Genomic DNA, 7,019 nt, shown 5'->3' on the forward strand with positions numbered 1-7,019 from the left:
CCGTGTTGCCTAGCAAACTGAGAATAACCTGCTTGGCGTTCATGCCTTTTCTTTCCCTTTCTCTTTCTCTTCCTACAGTCATTCACTGCCAGAAGGTGGAACTGATTGATTGATATGTGGGGTTTAACGTCCCAAAACCACTACATGATTATGAGAGACGCCGTAGTGGAGGGCTCCAGAAATTTAGACCACCTGGGGTTCTATAACGTGCACCCAAATCTGAGCACATGGGCCTACAACATTTCCGCCTCCATCGGAAATGCAGCTGCCGCAGCCGGGATTCCAACCCGCGCCCTGCGGGTCAGCAGCCGAGTACCTTAACCACAAGACCACCGCGGCGGGGCCAGAAGGTGGAACTGCTTCGTAGGCTCAAATTGAAGTGTTTTCCAGACCATGTTCAAGGCTGATTAAATCGGTCGCAAAAGTCTGAACGAAAAGTGGCCGGAAACCTATTGCGACGGGCAATAACAACCGCGTGACGATGTGACGATTGAAGCGCGACTAGGTGCGATGGGGGGGGGGGACAAACGAGCGAAAACAAAAAAATGTTCATACGTTTATTTTCAATAGTTTTAATTTTATTTGTTACAAAAGATTAGGATATTACTTTAATAAAGCTTTGGTCTTCAGTATGTGATTGAGTGCCTTTTTTTCGTTTGCTTTCAGAAACAGCGGGCACATGCAGCCAGTCTGGTAACATTGGCCAATAAAATTGGGGGCGTATCCAAGAAATAGGCTATCAGAGCTTGTGTTTAGTTCAGCGTCATCTGAGGTTCGGCTCTTTACCAGGTCAACGAGGCATTGCTCAATTTTCCGTGGTGGTTCCGTGCGTACCTTCAGCAGTTCGAATAAATTTTATATGCATTTTACAACTCGACTAGCTCACCGATTGTGTAGATAGCCCTTTTGTGGCTGATTTTGCTCCGGCGTGCCCTCGCCTTCGGCGACTGTGAACACGGCAGGCTAAGCAACAAAACGCTGTGCTCTACGGCTGCCAATGCTGTATTTTCAAAGCTGCTGTCTAGCAGCAGTGGTTTTTAACGATTGGGCAACGTAAGTCTTCGAACTATTATTTTATTGCTCTCGTGAACAGTTGTCCTACAATTGCCTCTGCGAAGTTTCTTATGTATATTGTAAGTACGTCACTTGGCTAATAAAGCAACTTTTTTTCCTCAATCTTTACTATTTTTGTTTCTTTTCTCTCTCACATACAATTAGTCTGACACAATAAGGCGCAATAAAATCGCGTATTAATAAAGGCGCGGAGCAGGTCAGCAATTAGAAAAAAAATTAATTTCGTTCCATGTAGGGCAAATGCGTGACGTCGCTACCGCTTCCGGTTGTGACGTCATATTTAATTTTTGTTTTTTTATTCATTCCTGTTAGTTGTACCCTCCTGACGTAGTTGGCAAGGAGTCGCCGACTACTGGATTCATGAGCATTTTATGGAAGTTACGCTACTACTTTACATATACCTTGCCGTGTTCTTCAATATTTCACACCTCAATGTCCCGAACGAATAGAGTTTGATACTGCTGCACTTGAGAAACGAGATTTCAGCCGTCAATTATGGAAGTATTCCAACGGCATTCCATGTGGGTATCTTGGCGAGATAGCTGCGCATACTTGCTGAATTAAACATGAAGGCCGGACTAGTTTGCGAAGAACAAATCCCGCACATTAAACGCGCAATCTACGCATACCTTGAAGATTGTGAAGGTTCGGTATGCTTACGCGTCTTTTTTTTTTCCTATATAGTCATATCGTATTGCAGTATTTCAGCATCTACATAGAAAAGAAAATCTTACTAATCGATCACAAGCTTCTATCTGCTCTTTCAAATATTTAGGCAATGTGGATGTCCGCACTGTACACCCCTAAGGATACCGGAAATAATTCAGATTGTGAAATCTGTATTTCAAAGTTAATTTTCTCTTTGTGTGTGTGTGTGTGTTTGTTTGTTTGTTTTTGTGTGTGTGTGTGTGCGTGTATGTGTGTGTGCGTGTGCGTGTGCGTGTGCGTGTGTGTGTGTGTGTGTGTGTGTGACAGCAAGCAACAAAGAGGCTGAATGTGAAAACAACATTCTTATCAATATTGTACAGGTAAGGTACAGTGTCACTCCATCTCCCCGGTGCAAAGATGCACTTTCGTTACAGAAAAAAAATACCGTATACTTCATTGCCCTTCCATATTTATATGGTGGCTTATGAAGAGACATGGACGTTTTATTTTATCAATGTGGGTGACGATCAAGAGCCCCGATGTTATCCTTTGAGACGTTACCCGTAGAATATTTCTACGTTAAGCAGGATGGCTGTGAGACGCTTAACAACGGTTTTTCGAGAAATCGAGCAGTTGCGCCAACCCTTTTAATGAGATGAACCATGGCACTTTGGCACCAGCACTGAGAAATCGGAGATGTTGGGTCATCAAGAAAGATGTGCTCATGTTTAATTCTGCAACCGTGGCCTTCATTGAGATCAAAACGCTTTTTTTTTTTGCATACACGCGGTGTTATTTGCTCACAGGTGCCTTTTTTGCAAAACTTCGCTGCCTCGTTATTGCCCTTATTCTGCTGTGTTTATACGCGATGCAATTGTCTGGACCAGCGCCTCCTTTATTTAATTCAATGTCATTGCAAATGCACACTTCTTTACAGAGGCTGTCGGCCAGCCTTACGTCAGGGAGTGGTCGTGATTCGACGGCACATGTAGTGAAGGGCTGCTCGCCTCACACCTGCGTCCGAGGTTTCTCCTTCGGCGATGTGATGGACGTTTTTTCTTACCCCACATCACACGTCTGTCATGTTTGCTCCTTCGTGCTCTTTTTTTGTGGCTCAAAGCAATGCCGCCATCACCTGACAGCACCCTAAAAGTGAGCGCATGAAGCAGTGGCGCATATGCTTCCTCATTGCATGGCTTCCCGCATAGCACCTGGAATGGCGACACGCTATCTCAAAACACCGTATCTTTTGCAGAGCCAGCGCAACCGCCACCATGGTGAGCACGAGGAATGAAAGACGCCACCCCACGGATCTGTTAAGCACCACATAATCGGTTATATTCCTCATGAAGCAAAGCACATGCGATAGCAGGGTGGTGGTCGAGAGCAGGAAACGGCTACAAGTGAGGGTAGTGAATGGCTGGAGCGGAAGCATCTGGATGGTATTTAAAAAAATACAGGTGCTCTCTAGAGACATTTTATGACAGCGATATGAAAAAAAACAGCCATTCGCTCATGCGCTTTAGGTAATCCCGCACTTCACACACTGAGCCGTAGGACTGCATTTTACGTGCCTTGTCCGCGACGATCCTAAACACCTAGTTCTACGTATCACTGCAGCAGCTGGTCTGCATGGTTGTCTCAAACGAGTCATCGTAGACATCAAAGCAAATGATTCCACAAGATTTTTTCTTTATTGATATGAATCATGAAGTGTTTCATGTCTTGAGTAAAACGTGGTATGTGGAATCTTTATTCGATGCACGACCTCTGTACAAATCACAGAGGTCACACGCAATTTGAAGAGCAGTCGAATTTCGCAGCACAGGTTAACAGAATTGCAAGGAAGTGTAGATGAACAATAATCGAAAAGGGGGTTTGCGAAAGCACGTATAGACATTTGCCTTTTTGTCTCAAGTGTCTCTACTTGGACAGTATTCGCCAACCTACAGACACACCGAACTTTTCCACCAGGTCAAATGGTTGGGTCATTCTGGTTAATTAAAACCGATTGCTCGAGCCTGATTATGTCCGGCGACTGACGTCGTCACGATGCTGAAAAAAATAAAAAAAATACCGTTAGTCAGTTACAGTCTAGACGCTATTGAATGCAGTATACCTATTGAATAATGAAGAATCAATTTACCGAAACAACATGATTACTGAATCCAATCTGTTCAACTTACCAAGCAACCACAAATTTTATCAAACTAGAACTGATCAAAGCTTGTGAATTGGTAATGATGCTTTTTACATAAGTTTCATATATTGTACAAGGAATTGCTATTGATTATTTGTAAGCAGTGACTTGGACAAAAATAGTTAAAGGAATGTAACGGGCCTATTCTTACTAAAACTATGTACGCGAAAATATTATTAGCTGCAATTTGTTCTCAAACAGTGGTGCCTAAAAAATTCTACGCAGGTAGTGTTCAAAACGATTAACCACACTAAATTACCGTCTTCCGCAACTCAAATCAAGCTGTAGCTTCACTTACATGATCAACATGTATTGACACGCGCCTGCACTTTCGAAGAATACTTTTAGTGCTTTTTCAACACTTATGACGAACAAGGACTAAAACGTAGTTGCTCGAAATTATGCCTTACGTAATGAGACCGCTGGTTAGGTGGAAAAGAAATGAAGTTGTCCGTGCAACGCCTACACAGGACCAGATGCAACATCACCGGATAAGCCTCCGTGCTGCATCGTGCGCCTCGTTCAAGTCTCGATAAGTTCCACACCGAAACGAGTGCGGCTGAGTCCCCAAAATACGGAAGAGCACACGGCTGACTGCCAGAGAGCGCCCCGGCGGCGGTTCGTGGACAGCAACGCATGAAGGCTCACTCCAGACGCAGAAGAAGCTAGCCTTGTGTACCATCCGTCCCACCTCGTCTGAGGTCACCAAACAGGTGCACGTGAAAGTTGGCGTCATCTTGGTCCAACATCCCGTTCCACGGCGCACAAAGGAATCCAGGACACCACCAACAAGGCGGGCGTGGTCCCCTCTTTCCGGTATACGATAAAGTGTCCAAGGTTGTATCGCACCCTGCTCCACCAAAAAACAGTATATGTGCGCTACAGTCTCCAGGTGCCTTCTCAGGGTGGGCATGTTCGTCACGTGTACACGAATATTTTTGACAGCCTTTTGAATCGACTTGCCTCGAATCTTCGGAAGAGGGAGGCCGCGTTCGTCATCCAGGCGCTGCAGTTGATCTTCTGGCAGGCCCAAAAGGTGCGAGCACAGCACACTCATGTACGTCATTGCTGTTTCGAGAGGTAAAGGGCCTTATGGTGAAAGGATGAGTCCGCAAATTATACAAATGTACTCGGCGAGACCTTATTGCAATGGAGGCCAAAACGTTGGTTGTATCGATGAATCTTTTCCAACGTTAACGGGAGCCACAGTAATATCAGAGTGCAGCTCCGACACACCTTCAGCTTGTCCGGTGTCAGAAGCGAAGGTTAAGAACTACCTCGACAAGAAACTCGCTTGAGGGTGCGTGGCAGTGCATACACACGCAGGCAGACGGGGTCTGCTTCCTCTAGCGTATCTGGTGTAATGCCTTGCACTGCTTAGCTTGAGCAGCTTTAATTCACACGCTATCTCGCCAGCTGGTCACGTGTTTTCTGATGCGTTTACGTGACTGAATGATTATTCAGAAAAAGAAAGCAATATCACGCGCTCAGGTTTTCAAATATTTCGAGAGGATGTGCACGACGCGTTGATAGTTGATAAAGAATATCTACTACTGGTTTGGCATGTTTTCATCAATGAAACAAAAACTGCATTAACAATAATTATAATTTTTGGACTTTAGCATTCCAAGACCACCATATGACTACGAGAGACGCCATATTGGAGGGTCCCGAAAATTTTGACCACCTGTGCTTCTTTAACATCCACATAAATCTAAGTGCTCTGGCCTCAAGAATTTTTGGCTCCACTGAGAATGCAGCCACCGCAACTTCGTGAATGATTTCCTTTCTGCTTCATGTTATCAATCAAACATGCAGCGCACTCGTTCCTTGATGCGTTCTGGTGAAAATGGTATTTTCGCGCGGAAGACTCATTCTGATAAAAGCCTTTTATGTGCAACTGACAGCGTTCATGTAAGCTGCTAAGAGAAAAAGGTAAATGACGCGGTTACAACAAAGATTACAAAATGGACAGACGCAATCACAAGCTAAGTGACTATTGTGTTTTTCAGGCTGAAGCCTAAAGAAGTAGTACCACTTGCAGAATAGTGATGCAAAATCGAGATAATAATGGGCATAAACGAATCCATAAAAAGGTGAACTTTCTTTAACAATCCGCATGTGTAAATTGGCACTAAGCAGTGAGAACCATTCGTGCAGTTCTTGAATTTAGCATTGCGGGAATGAATCTGAGCTTGCTTTTCTACCGCTCATTCCAGCATTGCGACTTGCAAATTCATAGTACTTGTTCAACTAAACATTGTTTATGTGAGTTGAGCCATCGTATTGAGCAGTGTGAATAGGGGTTTAAAAATTGTCATTAGTATTAGACTCTGTGGACTGTTTGAATCGTTTCACTTTTGTACGCGCAAGTACTTTAAATTGCATCTCAAGAAACTTTCACAAGACTTCCTGGTTCGTAATAATGAAAATTATTCTATTTGTAGGCTTAATGCTAACTTTTGTAGCGATACGTTGAAACTGATATTGCATTACGTTTTATTCGTCTGGAAAGTCTAGTGAACAAAATAATCAGATTCAGCTCAAGGACATTATCACTAACGACTTGTTGCTGAAATTTTTTCACTTCATAACAATGGAAGCACAGCAAAGGGCTTGAAACAAAAGCACGGCTCTATGAGGAGAGGGGACGCCGATTTGCAATAGGGGAGCGAGCACAAGCAGGTCATAGATAAATGTACTAAATAGTGGCCACTGACGCCTCTTCGCGACCCTGCATAAAAGGGTCTGACCAACCGCTAGATGGCGTACTCGTGCTCGCTTTTACTAAAACCCCTTGATCTAGGAAATTTATAGCCCCTTGCCACGGAGGAAGGAAAAAGGTAAGGAGAGGCCCTGAAGTCACTCGTTGTGAAGCCGCGATGAAGCCGGAAGTCGGCCTTATTGAGTAGGCAAATTCTCCTCTCTTGTTTACATATGAATGCGAAGCAGAAGGCGAGACTCCCTCTCCGGCTCGGAAAGCACGTGGGCTGCGCAGCGCGTGTGTCGTGACGATCCGAAACTAATGGAACTGGGCTCATCACTCTGAGCCAGCGGGACACCTTCAGCGAAATCGCTTCGTCCAAGTAATAACAGG

General features: G+C 44.4%; 1 long non-coding RNA gene across 1 annotated transcript; it reads right to left on the reverse strand.

The window, feature by feature from the left end:
* Positions 1–3,397: 3,397 nt before the first annotated feature.
* On the reverse strand, positions 3,398–5,290 carry LOC142817390 (uncharacterized). Its single transcript, XR_012895205.1, has 2 exons — positions 4,333–5,290; positions 3,398–3,777 (listed from the first exon to the last, which is right to left on the reverse strand). It is a non-coding gene; the product is annotated as an uncharacterized LOC142817390 (long non-coding RNA).
* Positions 5,291–7,019: the final 1,729 nt, after the last annotated feature.

This window comes from Rhipicephalus microplus, chromosome 5, assembly GCF_043290135.1.
Source record: "Rhipicephalus microplus isolate Deutch F79 chromosome 5, USDA_Rmic, whole genome shotgun sequence".
NCBI lineage: Eukaryota > Metazoa > Arthropoda > Arachnida > Ixodida > Ixodidae > Rhipicephalus > Rhipicephalus microplus.